Raw genomic sequence first — 21,813 nt, 5'->3', positions numbered from 1 at the left:
CTCTATTAGGAGCCGAAAGGAAATGGCTTTCGAATGGGAACCGCAAACGTTTGATCACAAAGCGACAGTTCAACCGAATCCTCCATCGAAAAACACGTCTGGTGTGTACACACGACATTAGTGACAGTACGTGTGTCACATGATAGAAATGTCTTACCGAAGCTCCTAATTTGTACGACTAGTGAGTGAGTGAGATATGCCTCCTTGCGCGATGTAGGTGTCCGTATAAATGTGAATGCGATCACTCCCAAGGAAATGATAAAAACATAATAGTTTGTCACATAAGCTGCAACAAATGAAAGCAACAGTTTCACATTCACACTGTTTCTCTGCGCTCTGTCTCTATATATATTTTCAACATTTTTGAAGTTGCGTTCCGTTTTGGAAATATTCACTCTTGAATTCCTTTGGTGTAACATAGTTCACACCCATTTATTTGTCAAAAATGGTTCAAATGGCTCTGAGCACTATGGGACTTAACTTCTGAAGTCATCAGTCCCCTAGAACTTAGAACTACTTGAACCCAACTAACCTAAGGACATCACACACATCCATGCCCGAGGGAGTATTCGAACCTGCGACCGTAGCGGTCGCGGGGTTCCAGACTGTAGCGCCTGGAACCGCTCGGCCACCCCGGCCGGCATTTATTTGTCGTTTTCATTTCTGTGAGACGAATATGTCTCGCCTGCTCTCACTACTCATCACGTTTACTTGCTACGGTAACGTAATCTTACCACAAGACACATGTTCCATAATCAATGTATGGTACAACAACTGCCAAGACTACAGAAAAAGAGCAAACATTTCAATGACCGAATGGACAGTTGTGAAACGAAAAAGAGACACGAGGGAGTTTCGAAACCGGCTCGTACGCCTTATTGTCCAACAAACGTGACCACTTAACCACGACGCCACGGCCGTTCATCGGCCCTCAATATTAGACTTGCTAAGTTTGGACTATTCACTGTTTCTATTTTGCTTTTTATTTTTCACAGTTCAGTACACCTTCTCCCTGTTTTCATCTGTATTCAGTTTTTGACGGGCTGTCCACTGGTCCACCTTACCACTCAATCCGATAGGGGTCCGATGGGGAGTTTCCCTTGTCAGTGTTGATGTTCTCGAAGTCTGCGACCGAAATGGGGCCGACCGCTGGCCGGTGTGGCCGAGCGGTTCTAGGCGCTGCAGTCTGGACCCGCGCGACCGCTACGGCCGCAAGTTCGAATCCTGCCTCGGGCATGGATGTGTGTGATGTCCTTAGGTTAGTTAGGTTTATGTAGTTCTAAGTTCTAGGGGACTGATGACCTTCTAAGTTAAGTCCCATAGTGTTCAGAGCCATTTGAACCATTTTGGGACCGACCAGCGATGGGTGGCTGGTTAAGTCATCGTTCACAGGGGCACTGAATAGTAACAGTAGTACCTTGAACTCATTATTGGTTTTAAGTCACAACCGTTAAATCTTCATATTTACAATGCTACAAACCTTCACTACATCACCTTCGCATATTTTGTGCTTCTGCTATTATTTCACATTAAATCCCTGGGGACATACACAGTAAGTTGTCATCATTGCTTATCAAAACAGCTTAAAATCCTTCATCTGTTCCTATCTTTTTCATTATTATGTTTTTGAGACAGAATTACTGTATTAATTTTTTCTCAGGTTGTAGTTACTTGTACAGCCATGAACACCATGGAGTACTCCAGATGGTGACAAAATCCTAGCCTCTAGATGATCCAGATGAACATGCTACGCAGTCTGACTCATATCATACTCCCCATAAATCTACCAAATAACTATTACTTTTGGTGAAATAGATATTATTACACTTGGCCATTATCGGAAACACGCGACAACGTTGCATGAAGCAAGTACAGTGGTGGCTGAGGAAAACTCATCACACTGTCAATGCCTCCAGGTCAATTGTGCATATACTGTCAATACTGACTGACCTCTGACTCACGACAATCCGACCGAAAGGCAATTTTTTTTGGGTGGTTGTGCACTGACGTGCTACCACCTTGGTGGCTGGATTTCCTGGGTGCGTAAGAAAGGTTGTGGGCTCGGAGAGGTCCTCGAGTCCCTCTGAGGTGGAGATTGAGGCAATGTGAGCCGTGGGTTGATTTCATTTTACTTTATTTAATGTTTTGTTGTGGCGCTTCCATGGTGGATCGAGGTACCTGAATGTGGTGCCAGTGTGCAGGGCGACTGCCTCAGTGTAGTCCAACTGTCTTGTCGAAGGCCTCAGTGCGTCCACTTTGCTCATAAGTTGGCGTGTGTGGTAGATGATAAATACCGGGACAGTCAGCATGTAGAGTTCCTGCTACAAGTCGTGGACCCTGTCCCACCTGGGTGCCCAAAGGATGAGCCAGAGGCATCGATTTCGTAAAACCTGCAGTAGTTTTATATTGGATGCTCAGGCTGCCCCCAGTCGGAGCAACCATACAACATGGCTAGAATAACTGTGGCTTTAAAGAGGCTGAGTTTTGTAGAGACGTTCATATGGATGCTGGCCGAGAGTGGATAAAGTTGGTTGGTCAATCCAAGGATTTCGTCGATTACGGCTTAGCTCCTGTGTAGTTTACGGTTGTATTACAGGTGGCTCACTGAGCTAATGAGCAAGTGTCGAGCTTACTGGGACTACTTTGTTATCCTTGGATGCAGATAATTGTGTAACCTCTCTACTCTTGTAAGTGGTTATCGATAGCGTCAATGATTTTGCAGTTAAACTTACTTCGCAAATTTTGGAAAAATGATCATGTGGGTCCGAAGTGCTTGTGTTCGCATACCATTAGGACAATAGTTTCTTTTTTCAATTTTTCTCAAATCAAATTCTTACTCAAATAAAGAAAAGAAGTAGGAAATATTTGGGACTGACGTCCATCGATGGAGAGGTAATGACACAAGGAGCTCGCTCTGGGGAGGAAAAACGCAAGAGTTTTATTGCGAAGGAACCATCCATGCGTTGTCCTTGATCTGTCTATAGAATTCATCGAAGACCTACATCTTGATGGTCGAAAAGCGACTCTAACTACCGTCAACTATAATGCGAGTCCCGTGTGTTACCACAACGCCTCCTTGTTCCAAAATGATACCCTTAGTCCGAATACTTATTGAATCGGCAACTGCGGTTTCAGGTGGTACTGGCCACGGTATCGCAGTCACAGTGTTTGGAAGCCAAACGGTCCTCTCCAGAGGTCACGTTCACAGCGGTGCCCCCACACATGCACGTCTGTCGTGGCAGCTCTGAAGAGCTGCACGGGCTGAAGTGCAGACCCTCCGTGGTGTACGGCAAATTTAAATCTCAAATTTAGAAACGTCATTTGTTGTGGTCGGTTAATATGGCACATGTAAAGTAAACCTCGAAATTATCGTAAGACCCCAGGGTAATATAGGGTCGATTGCTATATCGATTTTGTTCAGACTGTATAATAGACGCAAAGCACAGTTATTAGTTTATAGCTATTGTAACAATTATAACATGCTTCGTAGTAATGGTCCAGTAAATGTACGGCGCAGTGTGGGGGAGATTCAAAAGTGACAGCAGAGGTGAAAGCTTCCCAGTCTGCCTTCTTTAAAGCCTATCTTGGTAGACGTCCGGGAAAATAGCGCTGGGGGTGTGACAGGAAGATGGGAAAGTGGCCACTACCACACAAGTCATCTGTCCACTGTCTCTAGTGAACAGATGGGAGAAGTCTTGGGCTGCAGAGGGATAAATCAATGGCCGAGTAAGTGCCATGAGCCACAGTGAAATGTGTGGGGGCCCCAGTATTTAAGAGACAAAGGTCGAGTTGAGAGAAAAAAGTTTCGACATCTCTAAATCTCCCAAAAGTATGAAAGGTTTGGGAAGTTGTTGAATCCGTGCAGCCCATGCGTTCATGGGTACTGCACCACATGGAGGAAGATATACGTTGCAGACAGTTATTTTCTGACAGCCACAGCTTCAAGAGGAGTTTGAAGGGGCACAGGTTCATTGCATACTGAATTAAGTACATAGATACAAACGCCACCTGACGCTATTATAGTCGCTATAGTTCTTGTAATATCCCTTATAGCTGTAGAGGGCAGGGGTCCTAATTGCCAGGAACCAGGTTTCCTGGGGGGCAATGCAGAAAGCAGGTGTAAAGCTTAACAATTGCCATAGCCAGCCAGGTGGTTGAAAAAACCGCAGCAATTCCACTGGAGGATGATGTTATCGTGAGGGGGAAGGCATGAATAATGCAAGGAGGCCAGTTACCCCTCAGGGTCACCTGCTGCCACCGATTGAGTATTTGTATCCATTCCTATTGTGGATGAGGCATCAGTGTGATCCAGGTCCTCAGGGGACACTAAGATCTCCACCTCATCTTCAGGTGCACCGGAGGGTCCTTTATTTTATTTTAGCAGACTTCTTTGTTTGCTTGCTCTCTCGTTTCTCATTAGGAGCTTGCTGGGAGGGCTTCTCCAAGGTAGCTTCAGGCATGGAGGAAGACCGTGAAGCTCTTCGTCCAGCAGCCTTTGGCTCCTGTAGCCACTGGCGAGTGTCTGCTGTGGCATTAGTGGAGACCTTGGGAGAGAGAGTCCCAAGGGACCCCTTGCGCATGAGAGGAGCCGGTGGAATGTGTTGCTTCTCCAGCTGGTGGGAGGGGACTGATGTCCCCTCCATTTGGGGGGGCCTTGCTCCCAAAGTAGGTACTTTGGGAGCAACAGAACGAGATTTTCCCCCACCACCAAGGGGGCAGATGTATTCTGGAAGCCTGGAGAGCCCACTGTTCGTGGCACAGAGTGTGGTATGACTGGTACTTGTGACGGGATGGTAATGTAGCTGCAACATATTTGGACGTCAATGGAACTGGGTGTAATTGTTCAAATTTACATTTAGCCTCTTGGTAAGTCAACCGTTCCAGGGTCTTGTACTCCATGATTTTCCGCTCCTTTTTGAATACTGTGCAGTCTGGCGAGCAGGAGTGCTGCTCTCCACAGTTGATACAAGTGGGAGGAGGCGCACATGGAGTATCTGGATGCAGTGGACGTCCGCAGTCTCGACATGTGGCGATGGAAGTGCAGCGGGATGATACGTGCCTGAATTACCAGCACTTAAAGGGCCAAATAGGGGGAGGGCGTATGGTTTAACATCACAGTGGTAAACCATCACCTAAACCTTTTAAGCCTTTTCAGGCAAATGAATCACCCTCAAAGACCAAGATGAGGGCACCGGTAGCAGCCCTGTTGTCTTTGGGTCCCCTGTAAACGCGCCAGATGAAATGAACACCCCGCCATTCTAGATTGGCGCGGAGATCGTCGTCAGACTGCAAGAGGAGGTCGCGATGGAAAATAATCCCCTGGACCATGTTGAAGCTTTTATGGGGAGTGACGGAAACAGGGATATCACCCAGCCAGTCAGAAGCGAGTAACGACCAGGATTGGGCTGGGGATGCTGTTTGAATCAAGATTGTACCACTTCTCACCTTGGACAGCACTGTCACTTCCCCAAACTTATCCTCAAGATGTTCAACAAAAAACTGGAGCTTCATAGGCAGTAAGGAGTTCCCATTCATTCTGCTAAAGACTAAATAATGAGGCGAATATGGCTCTCTTCTTTCTGTAGCCCTATGTTCCTCCCTTGGTGTAGCGAGGGAGGGAAACGGTTTAGGGTCATATCTGTCAGCATTGTACTCGATCTTGCCCTTCTTAGAGACTGCTGGCGCCGTACAGTCACCAGCAAGGGATGACTTCGTCCGCTTCATTGCGGGTCATCCGCCCTGGTGCCATCCACTCCAATCTGGGGCTCTTCCCATGGGCGCCACCAAGCCACAGCAAAGGCCACCTGGCATGATGGCCGTTGCCGGGATTCCTGATGCCCCAAGAAGACAGGCATCTACTCCTTGGCATACATGGGGAGTTTACAGCTCAGATATCAGCAGTGCGATCCCTGTGATGTCAGGGGGCTACCACCAAATAGTTACATGACGGCCGCACAACGGACTGGCTACTGTGCGGGATATTGGACGCTGAGAAATCCAATATTGTCATGGGGCGAAATAGGACAGGAGACAACGGTAGAAGATGACATACCCCGGAAAGTGTCCTCGCCCAAATAGTTGAATTGCAGGTGGAGATGCAAAACCATGACAAGAGGATCGGGAGACTAGTAGATACGTCACTGTCCTGAAGTTGTTTCTACGCATAAGGAAACTGAGAGAGTTGTGAGTATTGGTATTCCTTCCCATACTAGAAGCGTAGAATTTCTTAAAACACATTTTGCTAATGTTCAGTTGAAATTCAGAGGGCTTTTTGGATAATTATATGACAGCGAAATAGACATTGATAGGGAATCAGAGAACGGAACCAAATGACAAAAAATAAAAGTGTTTGACACTGAACGTGAAACTGTACGAAAAACTCGATAACTGTTTTATCAGCAGGAGGAGATAAGGGAAAACGTTTTCTGAAACGCACTCGGTACTGCGAAAGTGTACACAACATATTGTACTGCTGATACTCGAGTTGAAGTAGACTCTACCAATAACAGAGCAAAAAACTGTACTCTTGCAACAGGAATAAGTAGATCTGCTCACACATTCACAACTGTTATAGAAGAAGAGCAGAATAGGGATTTAGAAAGAGTTCTCTCTAACTCACTGTTCCACACACTGTCCCCAATTAGGTGTTGTGTTCATCAGAAACTCAAAACCATACTGCATGTTTTTCAAGCCTTAAATAAAAACTTGTGCACAGCGTTTCGCATTCTGATTACTGTCCGTGATTCAGTATAAAAAATTTAGAGTTCGACCATAGAAATTCGTAGGCTTGGCGATACACCCAGACTGATAGCATTTCAGTGATACTGAAAACGCACAGTTGTAGTTTCGGACAAGTAACTCGTTCTGTTCTATAGGGAGTCATGACGTGGTCATGAAACGAGAAATTCACTTTGATGCATAAAATTATTTTTTTCTGTACTGAACGAATTTATACTCACCATAGCAATATACGAGGGTAAGTCAATTATTATCCGCAATTTAGTTATATTTTTGTTTATTTTGGTAGTACTGTCGTTTTACGTTGGACGCATGCTTTGTTTATTTGTTGTTATATCTTTGCAATTTTCAAGCTGCTAGGTTAGTTTCGTTATCGCTGCCGTGCTGTTAATCATGGCTGCTTCGCTGTCTATTTGCACCAAAGAAGAGCAACGTTCAGTGATCCGTTTTTTGTGGTCGGAAGGCGTATCAGGGGCCGAAATTCATCGAAAACTTTCGGTACAGTGTGGTGACAGTGTTCTGCCACAACGGAGAGTCCACGAATGGACGGAAAAATTCCGAAATGGTCGCACAAGTGTTGCGCACGATGAAGGAGCCGGCCGACCGTTTACCGACACAAATGAAGAAATCATCGAGCCCTCACGTGAAATGATTCTCTTAGACAGACGATTAACTATTGACTAATTGGCACATCGTCTTCAAATTAGTCACGGTTCTGCCTAGGAAAGCATCCACAACAGACGTGGATTTCATAAAGTTTGTGCAATATGGGTCCCAAAACAACTCACACAGTTGCATAAACAAACGAGCTTAGGCATCTGCAAAAACATTTGGATCGCTATGATAACGAAGGGGACAACTTCTTAGAGAGGATTATTGCTGGTTACGAAACATGGATCCATCATTACGAGCCGGAGAGTAAACGGCAGAGTATGGAATGGAAATATCCAAATTCGCCGTGCAAGAAAAAGTTCAAGACCCAAGCGTCCGCAGGAAAACTGATGCTTACGGTTTTTTGGGACCTACAAGGTCCAGCACTGGAACATTATGGGGAAAGTGGCACAACAATAAACAGTGTGCGTTACAGTGTGAGATGCTTACTGCCAGGCAATTCGAAACAAACGCCGAGGATTGCTGTCAAACGACGTTGTGTTGTTGCACGACAGTGCCCGTCCGCATACTGCTGCCCACACTGCTGAAACGCTTCAGAAACTCAAATCATCCTCCATATAGTCCCGATCTAGCCCCTTCTGACTAACACTTGTTTGGTCCACTCAAACAGGCATTAAGGGGCCGTCGATTTGCCTCGGACGAAGCAGTGAAAGAAGCGGTGCATTACTGGCTCGCAGCTCAACCGAGAATCTTCTTTTATGAGGGCATCAAGAAGTTTGTACAACGATGGACCAAGTGCGTTGAAACGCAAGGAAAGTATGTCGAAAGATAATGTTCTTGTAAGTTATCTATTTGATTACAATAACATTTTATAGCTACTTTGCGGATAATAATTGACTTACCCTCGTAGTATTTCTCCTCTCCTTGCAACGTCGAGAGTGAACTGAGTCTCCTGTTAAAAAAGAAGTTATTAGTTTTATGATATCTAACATGTGGAATAATTCGAAATCTGTGCTATCTCGATAAGTACATCTGTACGAAGTGCTACATTTATCACGAACTTTGCATGATACAGTTATCGATATTAATTGTACAGTGAATTATTTTAATATTCAAGTAACATTACTGGTCAGTCCAAGTCTTGTCAACCAGTAATAGTAACAAATAACTAACATACCATGAAGTCTAAAGCTGTCTCGGTGAGATTACTTAATGATGGGCTTCCGGGGGTTTCGTCGAATTGTTGCTATTTTATGCAAACTATTTTAGCGCTCAACTGAGCTGTCTTTTTCAGATGGTGCGACGTTTGCTGACTGGTTGGAGGCCAAGAAATGAGTACACATAACAGGAAACTTGCATCACTTGAAGGAGAAAGCTGGGATGGTCGACGAAGATTTGTGCATAGAATGGAGACAAACAATCCTGAAAAACATTCAGAAGCATTAAGGAGTATCTCTTTCTGAAGTGAGTGATAACATGGCCACAAAACGAGAAATACCATTTTGGAACCAAATTCTATTTTTCTTTACAGTGATCGAATTTACACTCATACTTACTCTACCTCTCACTGCAGCCCTTTGTGTACTAACTCCATAGGGATCGCGTCGAGGTTGAACAGACTCTCCTGTTGGAAAAGAACTTATTAGTTTTATGACACCCAACAGGTAGAGTACTTCAAAAGTTGCGTTAGTCCTACAATTGCAAGTGTTATGAAGTGTTACATTTATCAGAAATTTTGCAGAGTACAGAATCGGTACTAAGTATATTGCCCTTGTTTCTAACCTCCAGGTAACAACACAAGGCAGTCCATGTCTCAGCAACTAGTAATACTAACAAATAACTAATATCCCATGACCTCTCACATTTTCGTTTCACAGCTGGTTAATGGTTTGTTTCCGAGAGTTATACCGAGCTTTTGTTATTATTTTATGCATAATGCTCCAATGACAGACAAAGTCAACTTCTTTAGGTTCTGCGACGTTTCCTGACTATTTGTGGAATCCACGCAAAAATAGAACTGGCAGTACTTGAAGAAGATGGTTGGGAAGGTCGTCGAAGTATTATGCACAGAATGGAAACAACAACCCTGCAAAACACCCGGAAGCAGAGCAATAAGTAGTATCATCTTCTGAAGTGAGTCATAATGTAATCACAAAACGAGAAACACTCTTTCAAACCAAAATCTATTGTTCTCTACAGTGACCGAATTTTCACTCAACGTGGCAACACGGCTTTATTGCTCTTCCTGCGGACGTCTGCGCAGTAACTCGACAAAAAACGCGTCAAGGGTGAACTGACGCTCCTGTTGAAAAATAAGTTATTACTTCAATTATATCCGTCATGTGGAGTAATTCAGTAGGTGTGTGTAGTTCCTAAAATGTAGAAGTGTTATGAAGTGTTACACATATCGCGAGCTTTGAATGCTGGATATAGCGATAATTAGCAGACACTGACTAACTGTAATATCCAAGTAGCACCACTGTTCTGGCCACGTTTGAAAACATCTCAATGATTTTAGGTATGCCAACGTCTCATCATATGAGAGAGGACAAGTTACTCTCTCACCTATTTTTCGCATGCCAAAATTATTAAACATTTCGTTACAACCTGACACACCTCGAGCGAGACTCTAGAAAGTTAACAACCTGAGCAGACATTGATGGAGCTAGGTAGGGCACTAAAAGCATAATGAATTTTTATGATTCTTAGCTTGTAGAAATGGCATGTTGGGAGTTGAAAGCAACTGGCGGCGAGCCCATCCTATGGTAAATCTTGCTGAACAGGTCCACAGCCGTACAGGGTAGACAGGGCAGCCCTTCGTCGAGACCAGAACAATGCCACACTACCTACCGTGGCGCCAGTGGAAGCCTGGGCTGGGGCGACGATCTAAAGGAATGTGTCTACATAGTGTAGTCGTAAACCGGGCATTGTGTGCAGAGCCATGCATAATAAAAATTCACCTGTTTTTGTGTTCACTGATAGTGCAAATAGGCCAGTGAACCACTTCCATCGGTCGCCTTGGTTGTGTATGAAACCCCAGAATCTGAGAAAGGTTTAGCCGGCTGTTGTAGCCAAGCGGTTCCAAGCGCTTCAGTCTGGAACCGCGTGACTGCTGCGGTTGCAGGTTCGAATCCTGCCTCGGGCATGGATGTGTTTGATGTCTTTAGGTTAGTTAGGTTTAAGTAGTTCTAAGTTCTAGGGGACTGATGACCTCAGATATTAAGTAACATGGTGCTCAGAGCCATTTGAACCATTTGAGAAACGTTTAGAAATAGAATCTTTATTACACTCATAGCTAGGACTAACAAGCTTCAAGCCACAGGCGACTTAGATAAAAATCAGTGAGATTGTAACTGTTCGCTTGTTGCTGTGGAAAGAGACATGACTTTGGAAAAAATCATTCCTTCCCCCTCTGCAAAAACTTAAATAAAGCCAGTAATTGGCTGTTTCTTTTTGTCAGAGACGGAGATTTCTTAACTCTTGTCCTTGTTCGGCATGAGTTTGTGCTGTCGTTTGGGAGGGGAGATTTAGCGCCTCTGGAGCCCTGTGATGGGCTCAAGATGGGGTGAAGACGGTGTCGTTTGTGCATTTTGTGGGGAAACGGATTTTTTTTTCCTGGAGAGGTGCGTAGCCCTCGGGTGCAGGACTTCGGTCTGGTAAGCACTTCTGGTCGAAGCTCTGGCCTGTGTGGTTGGTACTTGGGACTTGTCCTGAGACTTACTTCACTTGCGAGTAGTTTAGACTGGGGAGCCTGTGGTGAAGTTCTTACCGTACCGACAGTGTGACTTCAAACGTCTCGGATTACTCGTTTGCCGAGAGCACATTTATTAGTTTTTGGGTTACCAGTCTTGACGTTTGCTATCCTTGTGCGCTCTGACATATAAGTTAGCCAAATTGTTCCTTGGTACGACCAGCAAACGGGTGCGTCACACACTGAAATCTACTGTGATTTCAGGGCTCTGGTAGAGAGTAAATTGCAATCCGTCTGCCTGATCGCTAGACCGTGAGATTTTTGCATTTCTTTCGTGGCCACGATCGATTCACAGGTGCTGCCTCCACGTCTCACCTCCGCTGCACACATTTCGCCAGCTGCAAGTTACATCGCCACACGAAGCAAACAGGGTAGCGTACTGTCACTCCGGTATTGTCAGGGCGTACAGATCTCAATCGCCATTTGCTCTCAGCTGCACCTATGTAGAGAAACTTCAGTTGATTTGATCAAAGTCTGCTCAGCGTCAGATCAATTCAGATTGCGTAATCCGCATTTTTTATGGCCAGAGTACTTGACTCACTCCACTAGTTAAACTGTCTCTGCCACCCAGGATCCTTGTCCAGCGTAGTCTTAAATCACATATTAGTTGTTTACGGTATTCAATCAATAACTTGTTTAGCATAATTTATGTCTGTTTTGGGAAAATAAATATTGTTAGTACACTAAATTTTGCCTACATTTTCAATCATTTAAACAGTCCTTACCAGGGTACCTTTCACATATCTCAATTCACAATCTACATTTTACAGTTTTAAGTTTTGATAGGTTACTACCATCATCAGCCGAACAAAGCATTCACCTGGAAGGAGAGAGGACTACAGTCGAACTATTTGAGGCACCGCACCGCTACCACCGTGTGTCTGCGTGTATTTTCTATGGAAAGGATAGTGAGTGGGTCTATAACATATCTAACAGTTACAATTTCTTTGTTATCTGCCTCTGAAGCAAAACAATAGAGCTTCGAACTCTTAAATTCAAGTATACAGATCCTTTGGACATTACATATCGCCCCGAGCAGCTGATACCTGGTAGATAGTCTAGAATGTCGTCTTCAACCAGTCGCTCGTGTTGCTCGCATATTAAGTGAAGCTCTGCTGTTACAAAACGTTTCAGGGTAAGTCTCTACACTTTAAATGGGACATTTCCATTTTCAAGTCTCCTCCGTATAATTATTATAGTTCGGGCACTCTCTTAACTAATGCCACATACAACTTCCCGGCATGATAAAACTCTACGTCTTAGGTCGGTGTTAAATTTAAACCCCCTCAGTGGCGTTGAAACAACCACTTAATCGGCATTCGGGCTAGACTGTCAACATTATCTGGTGCGAGAAGAATGGATATAATTTGTTAATAATATGGTGGAGCGGAACTAGGGCCTGTGGGATTTGTGGAAAAGAGCAAGCAGATCATGCAGCCAAGGAGACCTGTGGGGAACACAACGTGACACAATGTGCCATTATCCTGCAGGTCAGGCAGACATACGACTGCAGGAGAAGTTGTGACTGGCCAACCATCCGGCCAAGTCCTACCCCATATCGGTCACCCTGACGCAATGAAGTCACCCTGGCTCCCATATGAATAGGACACAGTTCTAACTAGTGGTTTCATACTATGGTAAGACAACCACTAGATCTGTTATGCCTGTGGAATACAAATACTGTGGGATTTGTGGAAAAGAGCAAGCAGATCATGCAGCCAAGGAGACCTGTGGGGAACACAACGTGACACAATGTGCCATTATCCTGCAGGTCAGGCAGACATACGACTGCAGGAGAAGTTGTGACTGGCCAACCATCCGGCCAAGTCCTACCTTATATCGGTCACCCTGACGCAATGAAGTCACCCTGGCTCCCATATGAATAGGACACAGTTCTAACTAGTGGTTTCATACTATGGTAAGACAACCACTAGATCTGTTATGCCTGTGGAATACAAATACTGATATGCCATGTTTTACGTCCACTTTATGTTTTGATCAGAAGGTATAAAGTCGAATGTGTTTGTGTTTGTGTCTGTGCATGTGCGTTTGTGTGTGTGCGTGTGCGTTTGTGTGTGTGCGTGTGCGTTTGTGTGTGTGTGTGTGTGTGTGTGTGTGCATTTGTGTGTGTGCGTGTGTGCGTGTGTTTGTGTGTGCGTGTGTGCGAGTGTAATAAGGGTTTTAGAGACTTTTTTTAAAAAAATCTTTGTCGAATTTCTACTGTTTAACACTTCTAACCACACTCGTTTCATAAACGTAATGCCTTTCTTGCAACGAAACAAACATATAGCTGTTACAATCATCACTTGAGGAGAGGTTCGACTTGTCACATAGGATGTTCATAACGAACCAGATATGCATTTACAGTAAAACGTGGTCGTGTCTAATATGCTATGTACAATCAGGTAGCTCTCAAACCTGTTTCGTATATTACGTCATCAGTAATGCAACGTGGCGTGGCTCACCTGCAAAATACCTCGATCAGCGACGCAGCTCTTCTCCAGTCGCTGATCTTCATCCTTCTACCCTCCCACATACTGGCAGAATAACTTCCTCATGCGTCGGAACATTGCTACAACGATAACGAGCAGCGTGTTGGATTATGGACAGGCCATCTCCATGAGTAAATCCTACAGCAAAGTCTCCCAAGTTGACAGCAAGAAGAACCTCGAACTGTGACGCCATGTCTGTAAACTTAGTTTTTGTAGTAAAAATAGCTGTCAGTGTTATGAACGACCTGTAAAATCCGGCTCGATGAAATGTCGTTCTTTACTTGAATAAGGTTATCCATTTGTGATTAGTGAAGAATTCATTATTTCAATTCTTTGTTAATAATTCCTAATAGATGAGTCATAATAATAGCAGTTCTTCAAGGTCAGGCAAAGGCATTTCACTACGTGGTACATTTATTCTGCAAAAAATAATTTCGTTTTGACAGCAATTGTTTGAAGCCTTCACTGTTACCCTGAAAATTAATAAGAGATACATTACAACACTACAATAGTTTCACACATACACCAAGTTCAGTTCATACAACTTCACATTTGGTACATCACAGCATGATTTTTTGACTGATTGCGGTTCGCTTGATATGGTGTTGTGAGGCAGAAGCGATAATTTGATTTGTGCGCACTTATGTCAACGTGCTGGTGGGGGCATAAAGAAAAGTAATATACGTCATAATGTGGTGCCTTAAATTCAAAATCTCTACTTAGTGTCTGACGAGATTACGATTTTTACTGCTACCCATTGTCTGAGTCCGTGTATTCTCTCTGGGCTGCACTGTCTCTTCTTTGTGTGAGTCATCACCAACGTTAAGTGCACCACTAAACCTAGAAGTACACATTACCGCCATCTGGGCTAAACGATAGCACGCACAATGTAATAGACACCATATTTTTCGACTGAAAAATACCCAATGATATCTAAATGAAGAAAACATCCGAATAGTTTATAAACACCCAACGAATTTACATGCTCCAAGATACTAATTCAATTTCCTTAAACAACAGGAAAAGAAAACACTTTTGCTACGGTGCTATGTCGACTCAATTCGACTCTACACAGTTGGAACCAATTTCCAGCGTATCTTGCTCTTCACAGGCAGCAAACAATTACAGCAGCACGACCCAACGATGACACAGACTGTATGTAAGGGTAATCTAAGGCGAGAGATATAGGAGACGCCGTTGTCTTCGTGAAACTAAGGAGAAGAGATGATTCTAGAACATGAACAGTCTAAACCTCAGAAAAGAGGTCTGTCTCTACATGTCAATCACTTAACTTTGAAACTGCATGGCAGATTGAAACAGTGGGTTGCAATGTGAATGAACTCTGTATTTTCCTTTTCATATGTAATCCTACTACAAATTATGTTTTGCGAAGTCACATCACACTCCTTTGCAACGCTTAAATTTCCTAATACATCTCCATTACACACAGTCATTTAAAATCTTTTACGATATTTTAACTCCAAATGATAAATAAATAGGTGGCAATTAAATCAATGGCTAATACTTCTTACGGGTACAGTGCACCTTGTCTCTGAAACTGGGCGTTCGCTTCGTTCAAAGCTTTTAAAACTCCCTAGGACTTTAAACTGTTTCGTTATCTGTCTCGAAACACAAAATCCAACACTATAATACTGGAATCAAAGATGAAGCTTATTTTACTGAATAAGTCACAGAACGGGTTCGTATCGATGCCACAAGTACTCGAAAGAATACGGAAGTAATTGCCAGGAAACAGAAAACTACGCTTCGAGCAAAATGGTATTGTTGTTGACATTGCCCGAGATCTACAATACACAGCAAAGCCAGTAGGTACTAATCAACCACGACGTTATTGCATCTGGTCGTTAGCGAAAACACATGGTGATGTTGCAGTAAACAAGTACAGTGTTGGCTTATCACACTGTCAATGCTTTCACGTCAGCTGGGCAAATTTACGAGGTGCATTCAAGTTCTAAGGCCTCCGATTTTTTTTCTCCGGACTGGAAAGAGATAGAAACATGCACATTGTTTTAAAATGAGGCCGCGTTCATTGTCAATACGTCCCAGAGATGGCAGCACCTACGGCAGACAGAATTTTACTGCCAGCAGTGAGAATGAGAACTGTTTTAAATATTTAAAATGGCGACGTTTTCCTTACTTGAACAGCGTGCAATCATTCGTTTTCTGAATTTGCGTGGTGTGAAACCAATTGAAATTCATCGACAGTTGAAGGAGACATGTGTTGACGGAGTTATGGATGTGTCAAAAGTGCGTTCGTGGGTGCGACAGTTTAATGAAGGCAGAACATCGTGTGAAACAAACCGAAACAACCTCGGGCTCGCACAAGCCGGTCTGACGACATGATCGAGAAAGTGGAGAGAATTGTTTTGGGGGATCGCCGAATGACTGTTGAACAGATCGCCTCCAGAGTTGGCATTTCTGTGGGTTCTGTGCACACAATCCTGCATGACGACCTGAAAATGCGAAAAGTGTCATCCAGGTGGGTGCCACGAATGCTGACGCACGACCACATGGCTGCCAGTGTGGCATGTTGCCAAGCAATGTTGACGCGCAATGACAGCATGAATGGGACTTTCTTTTCATCGGTTGTGACAATGGATGAGACGTGGATGCCATTTTTCAATCCAGAAACAAAGCGCCAGTCAGCTCAATGGAAGCACACAGATTCACCGCCACCAAAAAAATTTCGGGTAACAGCCAGTGCTGAAAAAATGATGGTGTCCATGTTCTGGGACAGCGAGGGCGTAATCCTTACCCATTGCGTTCCAAAGGGCACTACGGTAACAGGTGCATCCTACGAAAATGTTTTGAAGAACAAATTCCTTCCTTCACTGCAACAAAAACGTCCAGGAAGGACTGCGCGTGTGCTGTTTCACCAAGACAACGCACCCGCATATCGAGCTAAAATTACGCAACAGTTTCTTCGTGATAACAACTTTGAAGTGATTCCTCATGCTTCCTACTCACCTGACCTGGCTCCTAGTGACTTTTGGCTTTTTCCAACAATGAAAGACACTCTCCGTGGCCGCACATTCACCAGCCGTGCTGCTATTGCCTCAGCGATTTTCCAGTGGTCAAAACAGACTCCTAAAGAAGCCTTCGCCGCTGCCATGGAATCATGGTGTCAGCGTTGTGAAAAATGTGTACGTCTGCAGGGCGATTACGTCGAGAAGTAACGACAGTTTCATCGATTTCGGGTTAGTAGTTAATTAGAAAAAAAATCAGAGGCCTTAGAACTTGAATGCACCTCGTAATCAACCCCGATTACGCGCTGAATCATAAGCCGACCGAAGCATTCTCATCCCCAGGTGCAATAATGTTGTGGTTGACTAATACAGAGCTCTTCACTGTTTAGAAACGTCGATAACAATGGTTAAACGACCACTACAATGAAACTGTAAATAATTTAAGTGAATGTACGACGAAATAACCATGTCTTGCAAATGGACGATATCCTACAGTATCTAAATGATGAAAACACCCGAATAACTAATAAACTCCTAATGGATTTAACAGCTAACGATACTCCAAAATATTAATTCAGTTTCCTTAAGCATACGAGAATAAAACTATGTGATTACAATGCCAGCTTGTTCAACATGATCCTACACAGATAGCGAAACCCTCGTCATTGTGAAACCCCGCTTTTAATTTGAAAGCTCAAACGTTATTCTAACTGCAAATGATTGTATATGAAAAATAAATAGATAACAGTTGGGTCAATGGCTCATACCTCCTGCTGGTGATTTCACCTCCACCTCGTATCTGAATCTGGGCGTTCGGTTCGTTCAGAACTTTTAAAGCTCTCCAGGAACTTTAAAATGTTTCGTTAGTTGTACACTACAATACTTAAATCAAGACTGACGCTTCTTTTACTCAATAAAACCGAAAACGTATTCGTATCGATACTTGATGCACTCGAGGGAATACGGAAGTAATTGCTAGGCAACGGAGCACGACGCTTCAGGCAACATAGCATTGTTGTTGGCATGGCCTTAGGTCGACTTTAAGCAACAGAGCTGGTAACTAAAGACCTCTTCACTGTCTAGCAACGTCGATGGCAATGCTTAAACGAACACTCCAGTAAAATTGTAAATGATTTAAATGTATGAACGACGAAGAAACCATGTTTTGGGATTGAAAGATGTCCCGTAGCATCTAAATGATGAAAACACTTGAACCTATATAAATAAAAATGCAGTTGTTCATTTGTTCAAAACCGTGTATCTTTGAAAGTTCGTGACCGACTGCTTTGAAATACTGAATTCTAATATAGACATGGTTTATGTACCTACACATATGTACCTATCCCAGTCCAATGTTGTGACAAAATTTTAAAGAATTCGGTCAAAAACTTCCGGAGATTTGCGACTAGGGACATTTAGATAAGTACAGACATAGATCTTCGCATCTTCAGAATCTCAAATCTGCGGAAGATCTTCACGGCCTGCTTTGAAATTTTGACACAAAATTGCATTCGATTACTCGTGTGGATTTATACAGTACACCTACGGAAACGCCATCTGATATGCACGTAATATACAGATGTAGTAAAAGTAGGTACGATATAAAAATGTAAATGTTGGTTTGTTCAAAAACGTTAATCTACAAAAGTTCTAGACCAACTACTTTGAAATTTTTACACAACGTTGGATTCTAATACAGTCGTGTTTTAATACACAATATACAATATGTAATATATGTGCATGTATCTTCCTGAGATTTTTTGTAACAACGTTTCCCTAGTATCAAATTTATATAAATGTATGTATTACCTATATTTAAACAACAGGCAAATAAAAACACGCGTGTGTACCGATGGAACGTCGAGTCTAAATTTCGAGGCAATCGGTCAACAACTTTCGGGGATTTGCTAGTAGGAACATCTACATTTTCTATAAATATACAAACTTCTGCACGGACTGCTTTGAAATTTTGGCACAACGTTGCATTCGAGTACTCAGGTGTTTTTTATATATCCATTGGAGCTCCATCTGGTGTATACGTAATATATATGTGATAAAATGGGAAACGTTATAAACACGTAAATATTGATTCTTGAGTTTCTCCCGGCGTATTTGATAATCAAAATATCCACGGGTATGCTGCCGGTCTATAGTGTCCAACGGGCACAATATTTCGGCGATCATACATGTCGCCATCATCAGGTGAACTGACGGACTAGGCTCAGTCCGTCAGTTCACCTGATGATGGCGACATGTATGATCGCCGAAATATTGTGCCCGTTGGACACTATAGACCGGCAGCATACCCGTGGATATTTTGATTATCAAATACGCCGAGAGAAACTCAAGAATCACATCATACACCTTTACGGGGAGGAGATGTATCGCAGCATGAAGAAATTTGAAAAGTTGCGCCACCGTAGATGTCGTTTGCTAAGTACTCTTGCCTTTCTAAAGAGATGTCGTTCCGAGAATGTTGTTCCAAATTTTGCTAAGGTTATGCATCACATCGATTCTGCAGCAGCTAAGAGAATCAAGAAACGAGCCAGCCTCGCATTGGTACGTGAGAGAGTGCAATTCACCCGCCGGATCCTTGAGTTTATCTCACAGGAATTACTCAAACTACATTTGCAACTGGCTAGTAAGTTCACTTCTTGTTCCTGGGATTGGATTGATGGTGTCACCTGGGTGTCAGCTGATTCCGCCCATAAGAAGGCTACGAGACGTCAAACAGCTAAGTTCTCACGTCTCCTTGACAAACCATCTCTGCAGGTTCCGTGCAAGACTGTCATCAATTTGAGTGGCATGGTGTTGAGTGATGATGCGGTCTCGGTTTTGCAGAAAGGTCTCAACTTCGCTCCCACCCCCAAGTTCACTCCGGTCGCAGAAATTGTTAGTGCTGTTGAACAGGTTGCAGCTCGACCTCCGCCAGAATCAGCCGAGGAAATACGTCGTGAAACTTGTCGTGCGTTGGCGAAATCTAAGCCGATGAAATCAAATATCAGCAGTAAAGAGAGGGCGGCCATTCGTGATCTGAGGGAGCGCTCTGAAATTGTTGTCTTACCGGCTGACAAAGGCAATGCTACAGTTGTTGTCTCCCATAAGGACTACACTGATAAGATGCAGAGCCTGCTAAATGACGATTCCTACCGGAAGATCAGCGTTGACCCTACAAAGAAGGTGGAGAACAAGACGAGGGCGCTTCTCAAGGACGCAGATTTACCGGAGGGTGACGCTAAGAAATTGTTACCCCAAGGTCCGGTACCGCCTAGACTATATGGACTCCCGAAGGTTCACAAAGAGGGCGTACCATTACGCCCCATTGTCAGCAACATCAGGGCACCTACATATTTGTTGGCCAAATACCTGACGGGAATATTAAGTCCTTATGTGGGTAAATGCCCTCATCACATCCGTAATTCCGTGGATTTTGTTAAACGCCTTGATAGCTTCAGGTTGGATGAGTCAGATATCATGGTGAGTTTCGATGTCGTTTCCTTGTTTACGAGGGTACCCCTGCGAGAGTCACTAGAATCGATTAGTCAGAAGTTTGACGAGACCACCACCGAACTTTTTAGGCATGTCTTGACTTCCACGTATTTTCTTTTTAATGGAGAATACTACGAACAAACGGAGGGAGTCGCCATGGGTAGCCCACTCTCACCGGTGGTAGCGAATTTGTACATGGAGAACTTCGAGGAGGAAGCCCTGTCGTCATCCGTATGGAAACCTACTTGCTTTTTCCATTACGTGGACGACACGTTCGTCATCTGGCCACATGGTATGGATAAACTCCTTGACTTCCTTACACATCTAAACTCCATACACCCCAACATCAAATTCACTATGGAGACTGAATCGGAGGGTAAATTACCTTTCCTTGACGTCTTGGTCAAGAGAAGGGCTGACGGCACCCTAGGTCATGGGGTGTATCGGAAGACTACGCACACTGATCTGTATTTGCACGCAGACAGCTGCCACCACCCTTCACAGAGGAATGGGGCACTTAAAACTCTAGTACATAGGGCGCGCACTATCTCTGACGCAGAGAGTCTACCCCAGGAATTGAAACATCTGAGAACTGTATTTCGAAAAAATGGGTACTCAGAGTGGCAGATTCAACGTGCTCTCCGCCCAACCACTGCAGCGCAACCTGTTGAGATGGATGAAGTCACGAGGGAGGAGGTAGGCACTGCGTTTATTCCATACACAGGCGCACTCTCGGGGAAAATCGCCCGCATTCTGAAGAAACACCGGGTCGGAACTGTGTTTTGTCCTCCAAATAAAACTCGTGCACTGGTGGGGAGCGCCAAAGATGACCTCGGTTTGAGGAAGGCCGGCGTGTACCAGATTCCGTGTCAATGTGGCAAGTCGTATATAGGTCAGACGATGCGTACCGTCGAGGATCTATGCCATGAACACCAGAGGCACACTCGACTGATGTATCCGAGCAAGTCGGCGGTTGCTGAACATTGTTTGTCGGAAAATCACGCCATGGAGTATGACCGCACGAGGATTCTGGTACAGACGTCGAGATACTGGGACAGCGTTGTTAGAGAGGCCATCGAAATTCGCACCAATGACGGCCTCATAAGCCGTGACTGCGGCTATAATCTTAGCAAGGCTTGGGAACCAGCGATCGGGTTAATCAAGAGTAAATCGAGCAAACGTATAGTTGTGACGACCACGGCGGACAGAGCCATCACACCGACGTCATCTCAGACGCCGTCGCAATCTGTTCCACCGCGCGACCGTGGCGCGGGGCGCGGACGGCGGAGGGAGCGCGCCACGGGCGGAGGGTATTTAAATCGGCCGCCGCCGCGACTGAACCCAGTTCCCTCTGAGCAGCCATAGCGTACGGATCTCCGTGCCGGCACGTTTACAGGAGCTCAGTCCGTCAGTTCACCTGATGATGGCGACATGTATGATCGCCGAAATATTGTGCCCGTTGGACACTATAGACCGGCAGCATACCCGTGGATATTTTGATTGACGTAAATATTGGTTTGTTCAGAATCGTTAATATTCGAAAATTCTTTATCGAATTCTTTGAAATTTTGACACAAGGTTCCACGAGTATACATACATGTTTTTATTTATCTACTTTTTAAATGTATTTAATACGCAAATTTACACAAATGTAGTAGTAGAGAAACGTTACAAAGTATATAGCAGTGAAACATTGTTAGCAAACAACAAAGTTGTATTTATGGCTTAATGGTTTATGATTAGA

The sequence above is a fragment of the Schistocerca americana genome, chromosome 5 (assembly GCF_021461395.2).
Source record: "Schistocerca americana isolate TAMUIC-IGC-003095 chromosome 5, iqSchAmer2.1, whole genome shotgun sequence".
In the NCBI taxonomy this organism is placed as follows: domain Eukaryota; kingdom Metazoa; phylum Arthropoda; class Insecta; order Orthoptera; family Acrididae; genus Schistocerca; species Schistocerca americana.
The sequence above is the reverse complement of the archived record's forward strand: the minus strand, read 5'-3'. Positions refer to the sequence as shown.